Source organism: Dasypus novemcinctus, chromosome 20, assembly GCF_030445035.2.
Source record: "Dasypus novemcinctus isolate mDasNov1 chromosome 20, mDasNov1.1.hap2, whole genome shotgun sequence".
Lineage (NCBI taxonomy): Eukaryota > Metazoa > Chordata > Mammalia > Cingulata > Dasypodidae > Dasypus > Dasypus novemcinctus.
Window position 1 is genome coordinate 15,017,779 of NC_080692.1, and position 14,638 is coordinate 15,032,416.

The 14,638-nt window shown below is 38.7% G+C and overlaps 1 protein-coding gene across 7 annotated transcripts in view; it reads right to left on the reverse strand.

The window, feature by feature from the left end:
• TASOR2 (transcription activation suppressor family member 2) overlaps positions 1 to 14,638 on the reverse strand; it is a 79,406-nt gene that overhangs the window by 49,122 nt on the left and 15,646 nt on the right. For 2 of the 7 annotated variants that reach the window (XM_058282457.1, XM_058282458.1), the window contains exon 1: positions 888 to 1,017. The exons of 4 other annotated variants lie outside the window; for them this stretch is intronic. The gene's annotated coding sequence lies outside the window, so the exon portion shown is untranslated. Of the gene's footprint in view, positions 1 to 887; positions 1,022 to 14,638 lie in introns of those variants that run through there. One more of the 7 variants, XM_071210088.1, reaches the window with a different exon arrangement.

The following is a 14,638-nucleotide window of genomic DNA, read 5'->3' on the forward strand; positions in this document are numbered from 1 at the left end:
TTAAAGGAAGAGTCCTTTCCTTAATCACGTAACCCTAAATGTACTTGTCTTTAAGATATTAAAGGATTGCCAGTTTAAGACAGATACAACTTTTTAGGAGTACAATTTGGCAACACCTAACAAGAACTTAAATGTGCAGCCCCTATACCTATTCCATTTCTAGGAATTTACTCCTCAGGAACACTTGCACAAGTGCACAGGATATATATGTATAAGGATGTCCCACGCATCAACATCTACTATAGCAAAAAACACTGGAGACAAATCGCCACTAAAAGGGAACGCTGCAAATATTAAATAAAACAAGGTAAATCTTTACATATTGATATGTAAAGATACCTACACTTTACATACCACTGAGTAAACAACATGCATTATATAATGCCATTTTAGTAAAAAAAATTTTTCTAAATTATGTGTTTGAAAGTATACAGGAAAAGATCTAGAAGGATGAGAAACCAAACTGTAACAGTAGTTACTCCAATGTATAGTGAGATTGGAAAGTAGATAAAAGGGAACTTATACCTTTTTTACCTTATATTTTACTATAATTTAGTTTTTTCCTACACAAACATGAACTGTTTTTCTTATTTAGAATATCTCAATTCAAAACAAATGAAAATAAATCATAATTTCAAAGAAACACAAACAGAGGAACCTGACAATTTTTCTTGAATATATATATTTTATCATGTATTTGAAACTTATTCACCTATAGTGTTTGGACTAAAGATCGTTAAAACAGTTGTAGTTACTGAAACAGTTGTAGCTACTGAAAATATAAAAAGTCCTTTCATTTTATATGATCTAAATTAAAATTTAAAATATTTTATCATTCTACTTTGGATTCATTAGTAATAACTTATAGCACTTAGTTTAATACCCACTCTTTTCTGATATGAACCCTGTCTTGATCTTCTCTAAGAGAGAATGTAGCTGGGGGGGTGGTCTTAATTCATTTTCACCAAGTATACCCCCAGAAATCTTGTCATAGTCCTGTTCTCTGTTAATGTCATAAGTGCTAAAATAAAAAAAGAAAAAAATTACATCATAAAGTGAAAAGTTCTATTAATGGCACATGTACTATATAAACAAAGGTTTACTGAGTATCTAATTTATATTATGTTTATTTACCTCCATTTGTCAAGTCTCCATAGTTAAGGGCTAAATTTGTTCTATGAGCAGAAAACACATAATCGGAAATGCGTGTCCTCCAATATTCTTTAACTTCTACAGAAAATTTTGTTCATAGATATAAATTATGCTTACAGGAATCATTTGCCTCATTGAAAAAATCTTTTAAAATGAGTAGAGATTAGAGAAGCATATCCATACTCCAATGGTTGGAAATAATAAAAAACCAAGTAGATTGCATAAATAAAATCTTTCCCCACACCCAAATTAGTAATATATGATTCACTCAGTCATTAAAACTATTGGAGGGAGCCAATATCACTCAGGGGCTGAGCTCTGCTTCCCACATACGGGAATGGGGTTCAATCCCCAGTCCCAGTACCTTAAAAAACAAAAACTATTCGAGGTGACTACCATATTCCAGTACTATCCTATCCCCTGGACTCACTGAGACAAATAAGAAACAGTCTCAACAATGAAAGAGCTCTTAGACTAGAAAAGCCAAGCCTGCAGGGAAATCAGTACTATAAACATGTAACAGTATCTAGCTCATAATACAGCAGGGGCATAATGGTACAAATAATCAATTTCATGAGAAAGAGATGTCACAGAATAGGTTTCAGAGAAGTAAGGATACTAGAAGTCTGAATTAGGTATTCAAGTGATAAGGAAGCTGAAAAAGGGCACTAGTGTATATATCTTTTCTAGGCAGTAGAAATAGTATGAGCAAAGGTAGAGTTATAAATATGATATACTTTAGGAAAGGCAAATAGTTTAAGTGAATGATTAAGGAAGGAAGAAAGGAGAATAAAATAACACACAAAGACAAAAATATGTGATAAAGTTTTCCTTTTTAATTAGGAGCCCCAGGAAACTATGTTCTAAACAATTATTTGAGGAATTCAATGTGCTTAACAAAAAATTAGCATGTATAATTTTATCATACACTTTTTTCCAAAAAGGAGTTGATACAGAATTATGTAGATTAAAAATTCTTTAGAAAAAGTAGCTCTATTGATGAGATAGTCTTAAATTAAGCACAGAGATTACCTGTCAAAAGGGGATAATTAAATTGGGATCAGGAGACCAGGATGTTAATCCAGACTCTGCCACTAACTTATTTTTAGACCTTGGTGGGATGCTTTTATTCAATGTACTAAAACAATAAATAAATAGAGCTAAAAAAATAAAGAAAATTAAAAATGTCAAGGAGAAACTGATCAATCCACAATTATGGTAAAGATTTTTAACTCAAACTTAGGGAAAATGAGAGGGCAAACACACAAAAAATTAACTATAAAATATAAGGTTTGAACCACAATTTTTGTTTTTTACAGCTTGTTTTATATGTAGAACTCTGTTCCCAACAATTACTTAAGTCTGTGGAGGATCTCTGAAAGTCCCTGGCTGAAAACTGGCCTAGGTGTATATATATTCCAGTATAATACTGATATGCAAGACTACACAAGATTTACCAGAGTGAGGTTCCTGTGGGTTAAGGATGGACTAGTTAGGACAAGTAGTGCTGGGGATGTTAAGACACCAAACTGATCTACAGATGTGCAGAAACTGATGAAATGATTATAAAATTTACATGGTGTATTAGTCAGCCAAAGGGGTGCTGATGCAAAATACCAGCAATTGGTTGGCTTTCATAAAGGGTATTTATTTGGGGTAGAAGCTTACAGTTACTAGGCCATAAAGCCAAAGTTACTTCCCTCACCAGTCTACTGCCACATGTTGGAGCAAGATGGCTGCCAATGTCTACATGGGTTCAGGCTTCTGGGTTCCTCTCTTCCTGGGGCTTGCCTCTTTCTGGGCTCAGCTGCTCATTCTCTGGTTTCTGCAGCTGCAAACTATCAGGTGAATGCACGCCTTTCTTCCAGCAGCTTTCTCTCTTTCCTCAGGACCAAGCTCCTCTGTGTGATTACTTCCCAGGGTTCCAGCTCAAAATTCTAGCATCAAAAAACCCAACTCTGTTCTTTGCTGTGAATCTTATCTGTGAGTCCCCCCCACCCACCAAAGGGCAGGGATTCAACACCCTACTGAAGTGGCCCAATCAAGGCCCAGACCAGCTTAAAAACATAATCCAGTACCTATTTTTGGAATTCATGAAACATATCAAACTGCTACACATGGAAACTGCAAAGACTGAGAATAACCAAAACCAATTTTGAAAAAGAACAGTTAAAGTTCTCACCTTACCTGATTTCAAGAAATACTACAGAGGCCAAGTGGTCAACATAGTATAGTATTGATATAAAGATAATATCTATAGAGCAACATAACAGAAGAGAGTCCAGATATTACCAGCAACATTGTCCATACAATTCAATAAGGAAAGAATATCTTTACAACAAAGGATGTTAGAACAACTGAAATGGGGGGAAATGAATCTTGACCCTTAATCTCAAACCATAACAAAAATTAACTTGAAATGAATCAAAGATTTAAACATAAAAGCTCAAACTATAAAGCTTCTAGAAAGAAATCATAGGAAAAAATCACCTTGACCATGTAATAAAGATTTCTTAGGACACAAAACCCAGTTACCACGAAAGGAAAAACAGACACATGAAATATTAAAATCTTCTGATCTTCAAAAGGCATCATTAAGAAACAGAAAAGGGGAAACGGACTTTGGCCCAGTGGTTAGGGCGTCCGTCTACCATATGGGAGGTCCGCGGTTCAAACCCCGGGCCTCCTTGACCCGTGTGGAGCTGGCCATGCGCAGCGCTGATGTGCGCAAGGAGTGCCGTGCCACGCAAGGGTGTCCCCCGCGTGGGGGAGCCCCACGCACAAGGAGTGCGCCCGTGAGGAAAGCCGCCCAGCGTGAAAAAGAAAGAGCAGCCTGCCCAGGAATGGCGCCGCCCACACTTCCCGAGCCGCTGACGACAACAGAAGCGGACAAAGAAACAAGACGCAGCAAATAGACACCAAGAACAGACAACCAGGGGAGGGGGGGGGGAAATTAAATAAATAAATCTTTAAAAAAAAAAAGAAACAGAAAAGGCAAGCCACAGCATGAGAGAAAATACAAAAGACTTATAGCCTGAATATATAAAGAACTCTCAGAGACATATTAATAGCAAGTAATTTAAAAAAAGCAAGTAATGGGGAAATGATCAACATCATTAGTTATCAGAAAAATGCTAATTAAAACCACCATGATATTGCAGGGACAGATGAAGGACATTATATATCCTGCCATAACTCACAGAATGGACTGGGGGAGAGTGTAAACTACAATGTAAACTATAATCCATGTGGTGCAGCAGTGCTCCAAAATGTATTCACCAAATGCAAGGCATGTGCCACAAGGATGAAAGAGGTTGTTGATGTGGGAAGAGTGGGTGGCGTGGGGTGTGGGGGTATAAGGGAACCTCTTATATATTTTTTAATGTAACATTGTTTGTGATCTATGTACTTTTGGGGAAAAAAAGACAAATTAAAAAAAGATTTAAAAAAAAACACTGAAATATTACTACACACACCAACTAGCATGCTAAGATTAAAAAGATTGAAATATTAAGTATTGGCAAGGATGAGGAGCAAGTGGAGCTCTCATACATTCCTTGTAGGAATATAAAATTATATAACCACTTGGGAAAATAGTTTGTCAGTTTCCTATAAAGTTAAACATACCCTTACCACATGACCCAGCACTTCTATTCTAGATATTTACCTCTCAGAAATGAAACATATCTCTAAAAAAGATTCCTCATGAATGTTCAGAGTATTATTTATAATAGCTTTAAAACTAGAAATAGGGCAGTGGACTTTGCCCAGTGGTTAGGGCGTCCGTCTACCACATGGGAGGTCTGCAGTTCAAACCCCGGGCCTCCTTGACCCATGTGGAGCTGGCCCATGCTTAGTGCTGATGCACACAAGGAGTCCCGTGCCACGCAGGGGTGTCCCCCACGTAGGGAAGCCACGCGCAAGGAGTGAAACCCAGAAGGAGAGCCGCCCAGCGTGAAAGAAAGTGCAGCCTGCCCAGGAATGGCACTGCACACACAGAGAGCTGACACAGCAAGATGATGCAACAAAAAGAGACACAGATGCCTGAGCCGCTGACAACAGAAGCCGACAAAGAAGACATAGCAAATAGACACAAAGAACAGACAACCGGGGTGGGAGGGGAAGGGGAGAGAAATAAATAAATAAAATAAATCTTTAAAACACTCACACAACATTCTTTAAAAAAAAACTGGAAATAACTCAGATGTTCATCAATGAGTGAATGGATAAACAAGCAATGGTATCGTCACAAAATACACGACCACTCAGCAATAAAAAAGGAAAAATACATGCGATACAGCCATGAACTTCAAAAACATTAAACTGAAAGAAGTCACACCTAAAAGTGTATACACTGTAGGATTCAATTTATACGGAGTTCCAAAAGTGGCAAAAGTAATCTACAGTGATAAAAATCCTACCACTGGCTGCCTAGGGCTGGGGGAAGGGATGGGAACAAGGAGTCCAAGTAGGGTAAGCACAAAAGAAATTTCTTTGTGATGGAAATGCCATATTTTTATTGCTGTGGTGATTATACAGTATCTTAATTTACCAAAATTCATTGAACTATACACTTAAAATGTGTTACTTTATTGTACAAGAATTATATCTCAATAGAGCTGACCAAGAAGAACAGTGATAAAAAAAAAAAAGTGTACTGTACAGCACACAAACCCTGGCCCACCCAAATCCAGTAAAGTTAGAATGCAACCACAATGGGAGTGGGAGTAGTTCAGTGGTTGAGCACCTGCGTCACACATTGCATTTACAAGGTCCTGGGTTCAATCCCCAGTCCTCCTAAAAAATAAAAAGAATGCAACTATATAAAACTAATCTCAAGAGCATCATGTTTGGAAAATCTTTTAAAAGTCTATTCATGGGGAGCAGATGTGGCTTAAGTGGTTGTGCACCTGCTTCCCACATGGGAGGGCCTGGGTTCATTGCCTCCTAAAAAAGAAAAAACCAATTCAGGAGAGCCAATGTGGCTCAGTAGTTGTGTGCCGGCTTCCCACATACGAAGTCCTGTGTCCAATCCCTGGCACCCATATCAGGGGGAAAGAAAAAGCCTACTCATAATAAGAACGTAAAGAATATATTATAATGAAAATTTACAAGAGTTTGAACCGAATGATAAGGAAAACATCATTTACTTAAACTTGGACACATCTAAAGTAATACCTACAAGGAAACTTTTAAATGTACACATAACAGAAGAAAAATGTTTTGAAAACCTATGAAGCAAAAAGCCAATTCAAAAAGTGAAATTTGTTTAAAGAAAAAGGAATGACAGAGTAAATCCAGAGAAAATATGGTAAAAAAAAAAAAATAAAGACCAGAAATTAAATAGAGGAAAAATAGAAGCATGGGGGGGGGGGGGTGGTAATTAGCTCTTTGAATAAAAATAGTGCTATATCTCTAGTCAACTCTAGTCAAATTAGTCAAGGAAAAAGGTGCATCTAAACATTGGGGATGAAAAGGGTTTGACTTACAGATACTAAGAATTATGAAATCATGATAGAAATTATAACAGAATCATGAAAATATAATAGAAACAATTTTATGACAAAAACTAAAACCATAAAATGGAAGAATTTTATAGAAATTATATAATTTGTCAAAGGCTACTTAAAGATAGAAAACCAAAATATACCTACAACTATTAAATAACAGCTACAGTTGTTTATTATATATAGTATGTTTGCTGTAGGTACATAAATGTCAAACCTAGAAGTTCTCCACATAAAATTTCTTCTTGAGGACAAGAAATAGGAAAATCTTATTTTATAAGGCTAGCACAACTTTGATAAACCAGAAAATGATGGTTTTAAAAGAAAATTTTAAGGCGACACCATGAATGAAAATGATGCAAAAATCTAATACACAAATATTAGAAAGTCTAAACTAGCAACATACAAATAACATAAAACAACATGATCAAATAAGGTTTATACAAGAAATTCAATGAAGGCTTACAGAACAAGAGAAAATTAATGTAATTCACCATGTTAAGAAATTAAAGAAGGGAAGCAGATGTGGCTCAACTGATAGAGTGTCTGCCTACCATATAGAGAGTCCAGGGTTCGATACCCAGGGCCTCCTGACTTGTGTGGTTAGCTGGTCCACACACAGTGCTGCCGTGTGCAAGGAATGCCATGCCACACAGGGGCACCCTGGCACAGGGGTGCCCCACACTCAAGGAGTGTGCCCCACAAGGAGAGCCATCCTGCGTGAAAAAAGCACAGCCTGCCCAGGAGTGGCACCACACACACACAGAGCTGATGCAGTAAGATGACACAACAAAAAGAGACACAGTTTCCCAGTGCCATCTGATAATCCAAGCAGACGCAGAGGAACACACAGCAAATGGACACAGAGCAGACAATGGGGGGGTGGGGAGGGGAGAAAGGTAAATAAAAATAAATCTTAAAAAAAAAAAAAAGAAATTAAATAAGAGGGGAGCAGATGTAGCTCAAGAGGTTAAGTGCCTGCTTCCCATGTACGAGGTCCTGGGTTTGATCTCCAGTACCTCCTAAAAACAAACAAAAAAAACCTGAATAAACCAACACTCTTTGGGGAGTGGATTAGCTCAGTGGTTGAGCACCTGCTTTCCATGTACAAGGTCCTTGGTTCAATCCCTGGTCCTCCAAAAAAGAAAAAAAAAGAAATTAAAGAAAACACTATTACCATATCTTGGTATATACAGAAAAACACTTTATAAAATCAAATGGCCACTTGTGATTAAAAATAAATTCATAGTGAACCTACAGCAAGATGGCAGCAGAGTAAGGAGCTCCTAGAGTCAGCTCCTGCTACAGGGCAGTTAGCAAACACCCAGAGTTCTCTGGAGCTAGTGGAAGCACCTGTTTGGGGGCTTTAGGAGGCCAGAAGGGCATCTTGCAATATCCTTGAAGGAATGGAAGGAGGAGACTGTCCATCTGCAGAGAAGACTCACAAGTAGAGGCTCCACCCCCTGGAGGCCCGTGCCCATCCTCCAGAACTGTTTCCCCTTGGAATTGAAACCCCACTTCCCCAAAACGGGGGAGGAAGAGATGGCTGGGCACCAACTTGAGCTACTGACGAGTAAAATTCAGTGGGCTAAAGTACAATCCTGAGAACAGCTAAAGTTTTGAGCCTGTCCAAGTCAGAAAGAGGCCAGGAGGCGCCATCTTAACTCCGCGCCTAGCACAAGAGGAAGCTGTGCGGACTGAAAATCCCAGTGCTGGTGGGGACCGGCTTCTTTTCATCCAGGTCAGATTGCAGCTACAGCCTAGGCCCCAGTGCCACCTCTAGCAGAGAGGAAGCTACAAGGACCTGTGCCACCCTCTCCGGGAAATTACCAGCCAAGCCATGGAGGCCGGTGATTGTCCTACTTTGGTGGTGCAAGCCACCCCAGGAGCTATTCTGTGACTGGAATTGGAAACTCCATTTCCAAAAAACAGGGGAGGAGGAGACGGTAGGCTGCTGATTTCAGCTACTGATTGGTAGACTCGGATGGCTAAGAAATAACCCTGGGAACAGGTGGGGTGTGAATTTGTCCAAGTTGGAAAAAGGCCAGCGGCCACCATTTTGACTCCACCGCCAGCCTGAGGAGAAGCCGGCCTGACCAAATATCACAGTGATGGGAGGAACCGGTTTCTTTCACACGGATCAGCCTGCAGCCCTGGCCTAGGCTTCGGTCCCACCTCTGGCAGGGAGGAGGCTGTCAAGCTCAGCACCAGTCCATCCAGGTAACTGAGGGTACCTTTGGCTGGCACAAACTGAATAATTAGAAGTCTACTGGGGCAACTGCAGTCATCTTGGACCTGCACTGCATAGATTGCTACCCACACCTGCAGCTCCATCCCTGCCCCAGGCAGGGGAGAAAGGGGTGGGAAGCTCCATCAGTCTCTCTGGGCAATTACAGTCTAGGTCTGCATAACTTGGATTATTCCACATAACTGTGACTCTGTCCCTACCACTGGGAAAGGAGAAAGTTGGGAGAAACTTCATCCATTCCTGGGGCAATGAGCGCAGCTTGGGCCTCCACAGATTACAGCACCAATTATATACATACATACTGCACAACCAGCAAGGGAGAAAGGGCAGGAAGCCCTAACTAAAGAGAAAAACTGCACCCAGAATAAATACTCTAGAAAGCCAGATGCCAAGACTCCAACCAAAAATTACAATCCACACCAAGAAACAGGAAGATATGGCCCAGTTAAAGGAACAAGATAAGCCTCCAGCTGACATAATGGAATTGAGACAACTAATCATAGATGTACAAACAAATCTCCTTAATAAATTCAATGAGAAGGCTAAGGAGATTAAGGATATTATGAAGACACTGGAGGAGCACAAAGAAGAATCTGAAAGCATACACAGAAAAATAGCAGATCTTATGGGAATGAAAGGTGCAATAAATGAAATTTAAAAAACATTGGAATCATATAAGAGCAGATTTGAAGAGGAAGACGAAAGGATTGATGAGCTTGATAAAATGGCCTCTGAAAGTGAACATAAAAAAGAACAGATGAAGAAAAGAATGGAAAAAATTGAACAAGGTCTCAGGGAACTAAACGACAGCCAGAGGCATGCAAACATGTGTCATGAGTGTCCCAGATGGAGAAGGGAAAAGGGGCAGAAGGAATATTTAAAGAAATAATGTTAGAAAATTTCCCAACCCTACTGAAGGACATAGATATCCGTGTCCAAGAAGCACAATGCAACCTGATAAGCCCATCCAAAAAAATCCCAGTAGGAAACGGACTTTGGCCCAGTGGTTGGGGCGTCCGTCTACCATATGGGAGGTCCGCGGTTCAAGCCCCGGGCCTCCTTGAGCCATGTGGAGCTGGCCATGCGCAGCGCTGATGCACGCAGGGGGTGCCGTGCCACGCAGGGGTGTCCCCCGCGTGGGGGAGCCCCACGCGCAAGGAGTGTGCCCGTGAGGAGAGCCGCCCAGCGTGAAAAGAGAGAGCAGCCTGCCCAGGAATGGCGCCGCCCACACTTCCCGTGCCGCTGACGACAACAGAAGCGGACAAAGAAACAAGACGCAACAGATGGACACCGAGAGCAGACAACGGGGGGGGGGGGGGGGGGGGGGAATTAAATAAATAAATAAACCTTTAAAAAAAAAAAAATCCCAGTAGACCAACTCCGAGACACATACTCATCAGAATGTCAAATGCCAAAGACAGAGAATTCTGAGAACAGCAAGAGCAAAGCAAAACATAACATATAAAGGATACCTAATAAAATTAAGTGCTGATATCTCACCAGAAACTATGGAGGCAAGAAGACAGTGGTCTGATATATTTAAGATACTACAAGAGAAAAACTTCCAACCAGGAATTTTATATCCAACAAGACTGTCTCTCAAAAATGAGGGCAAGATTAGAATATTCACAGATAAATAGAAACTGAGAATTTTTAAGCAAGAGACCAGATTTTCAGGAAATACTAAAGGGTGTGCTAGAGGCTAAAAAGAAAGGACAGGAGAGAGAGGCCTGGAAGAGAGTCTAGAAATGAAGATTATATTGATAAAAGTAATTAAAAGTATCAAAAGTGTGGTGAAAATAAAATATGACAGATAAAACTCAAGTAGTCAGGAATAAACTTAAGCAATGATGTAAAGCACTTGTATTCAGAAAACTTTTTAAAAGAAATTTTAAAAGTCCTAAATAACTGGAATAACATTCCATACTCATGGATTGGAAGACTAAATATCATTAAGATGTCAATTCTACTCAAATTGATACACAAATTCAACGTAACCCTGATAAAAATTCCACCAGCATTAAAAAAAAAAAAATTGAAAACCCAATTAGCAAGTTTATTTGGAAGGGTAAAGGGTCCTAAATAACCAGAAATATCATAAAAGGAAAAGTGAACCCTCATCTCTGGACTTTAAATCAAACTACCATGCTATAGTGGTAAAAACAGCATGGTACTGGCATAAAGACAGATACATAGACCAATGGAACCAAACTGGTGGCTCAGAAACAGACCCTCACATTTATGGTCAAGTGATTTTTGACTAGCCTGTCAAACTCACACAGCTTGGGCAGAACAGTCCATTCAGCAAAATGGTGCTGAAAGAACTGGCTATCCATAGCCAAAAGAAGGAAAGAGGACCTCTATCTCACACCTTTTCCAAAAATCAACTCAGAATGGCTCAAAACCCTAAAAATAAAAGCAAGAACCATAAATCTTCTAGAAGAAATTGTGGAAAATATATTCAAGACTAGGTGGTGGATTCTTAACGGAGAGAAGGACTGCGATGGACTACTGATGTTTAATGTATGTAGAAGTGTTAATTAGTTTTACAGTAAAAGTGTGGAAATGTATAGAATGGACGGTAAAAAGAGTAATAGCTAGTTTATAAATAGGTATGTGGCTGAAAATGGTAGTTTAGGGATGTAAATGCCAATTGACAAAGTGCTAGAGAATAATCTAGGAACTGAGCAGCACAGTAAACTAAGAGGTAGATGAGAATTGTGGTTGATGGTACAGATGCAAGAGTGTCCTTTGTGAGCTAGAGCAAATGTGTATCACCACTACAGGGTGTTGGGAATGCATGGGAAAAATACAACTGGAATGACCTATGGACTGTGGTTAGCAGTAATAATATAAAATTCTTGCATCAATGCCAAAGATGTACTGTGTTGATAATAGGGCAGTATGGAAAATGTGAGCCAAATGAATACTATGGACACGGTAACAATCAGATGATATTATCTTATCTGTAACAAATGTTCCACCACAGTGTGGTGTGTTGATAGAGGGATGTTGCTTGGAAATTCTGCTAATGGCATGATTTGTTTTTATAAGTTTACAACTTCTGTCATAAAAAATATATTTACAAAATAATAATAAGTTGTGTTGGGGGAAAAACACACCAAATGTAAGATAAGGACTATAATTAGTAGTAAGATTTTGACAATATTCTTTTGTAGTTTGTAACAAACATCTCACGACAATGCAAGGTGTTGGTGGAGGGTTAATGTATGGGACCCCTATATAATGTTATGCATGTTTCCTTTGTAAATTCAGAACTTTTACTATACACTTGTTTATGAATGTTCATATATAAATGGCATAAAGATAATAATAGGGAGGGTTGGGGGAAAATGGTTAGTAGTAATATTTTGACAATGCTCTTTAATCATTAGTTAAAAAGGTTTAACAACAATGTAAGGTGTTGGTATGTTGAGTTATGAGAGTCATGTATGATGTCATATGTTTGTTTTGTAAGTTCACAACTATTACTATAGACTTTATGTATGCTTGTGTGTGGGTGATATATTTCAATAAATTATAAAAAGTAAATAAATAAATTTATAGTAAATTTATCCTACCTGACAGCTGAGACCCAGCAGAGAATATGGCTGTGAAAACCCACTCAGAACCCCCCTGCTACTAAAAACAAAGCCTGAAAGACCCCACCTTGACCAGGTCCCATTCGGAACTCTTTCCCGATTCAAGGGGAAGCCCTGGATAACTCAAAACAACAGGCCTCAGTATTGGCCCCCTAAAAGCTACCAGGTGGGGCAAGCAATCAGAAATGTAAAGAGCTGGGGCTCCTCCCCAGCATTAGGAAAGGGGAGGAGAAAAGACTTTAAAAAGGCCTAACCTGGGGCCCCACGTGGATGTTTCATCCTGTAGCATGTCCACACCCATGTCTCGGGTTATGTACATATTTTTAGTTTTCTTGTTTCTTAATAAACTCTTTACTCCCTTGCCTACTCACCCACACACCCCAAAAAAGGATACCTAGACAACAGCCTACATATATGGTGGAACAGTAAACATATTTTCTTTAAAGTTCAATAGAAAACAATGATCCCCAATTATACCCTTTCTTGCTAATTCTAGAGGTTTTAGTGGTCAATTCCCTGGCTGAAATTTCCTTTCTCATTTATTGGTCAGCTGGAGTTTGTTTTCTAGTTGTTTCCTTGAAAAAGGCTCGTAGTAGAAAAGATCTGAAACCTTGAACATTCTAAACTATTTGTCAGTAATCTTTATTCCCAGGGACACCTTGGCAGGATAAAAATCCTTGGCTCACACTTTTCTGTGAAGAGCATGTGTATTTCCTCTATGGCTCTCTGATTCTAAGCTGATTTTCTTTTCCTTCCTTATGGTATTGGTATTTTGCCAGTCCAATAATTTTATCAGGGTATGTCTCAAGGCTGGGCCAGTTTTCCCTGGAACATGATAAGTCCCTTCAACTGGTAGATTCAACAAATGTTTCACAACAGTGCAAGGTGCTGGTGGTGGGGTGATGAATGGGAGCCCTGTATGATGATATGCATTTTTGTTTAGTACATTCACAACTTTTTACTGTATATTTATTGTTTATGTATGTTCATGTATGAACGATACACTTCAATAAAATGTTATTTAAAAAAGAATTCTTTTATTTAAGGGAACACCTTGAATTATACTTTCACATACCATATAATTCAACCATTTTAAGTGTACAATTCAATGGCTTTTTGCTTATTCACACTATTTTAGAATATTTTCATCTTCTCCAAAAGATAAATTATACCCTTAGCCATCACTCCCTAATACCCCCATTGACCCCAGTCCTAGGCAACCAACTACTCTACTTTCTCTATATATTCGCCTATTCTGGACATTTCATACAAATGTAATCACATAATTCGTGGTCCTTTGTGATTGGCCTCTTTCACGTAGCATATTTTTGAGGTTCAGCCATATTGTAGCAGGTATAAGTACTCCATTCCTTTTTTGGTCAAATAATATTCCATTGTATGGATATATCACATTTTCTTTATCCATTCACCAGTTAATGGGCATTTTAGTTGTTTCCACATTTTGGCTATTAAGAATAATGCTGCTATAAACACTGCATACAAGTTTTTTCATGAATGTGTTCTCAGTTCTCTTGGGTATATACTTAAGAGTGGTATTGCTGGGGCATATTATAATTCTGTTTAATTGTTTGAGGAATACTAGATTGTTTTCCAAAGGGACTGTACTATTATTTTACATTCTGACTGACAGTATATGAGTGCTCCAATTTCTCCACATCCTCACTGACATTTTGTTATTATTTGTTGCTTTTTTCTTTTTTTATAGTCATCTATACACTGGGTGAGAAGTGGTATCTCAAGGTTTTGATTTGCATTTTCCTCATTACTAGTGATGTCCAACATTTTTTCATGTGCTTACTGACCATTTGTATAGCATCCTTGGAGAAATGTCTTTTCAGACCCTTTGCCCATCTCTAAACTGGGTTATTTATCTTTTTATTATTGAGCTGTAAGAATTCTTATGTATTCTGGATACAAGTCACTTATTAGATAAATGATTTTGAAATATTTCCTCCCATTTGGTAAGTTGTCTTTTCAGTTTTTTGACAGTGTTCTTTGAAAAACAAAAGTTGTAAATTTTGATATCTACTTTATGTTTTCCCTCTGTCGCTTGTATTTTGGTGTCATAGCTAAAAATCCTTTGCCAAATATGAATATTTATCCCTATT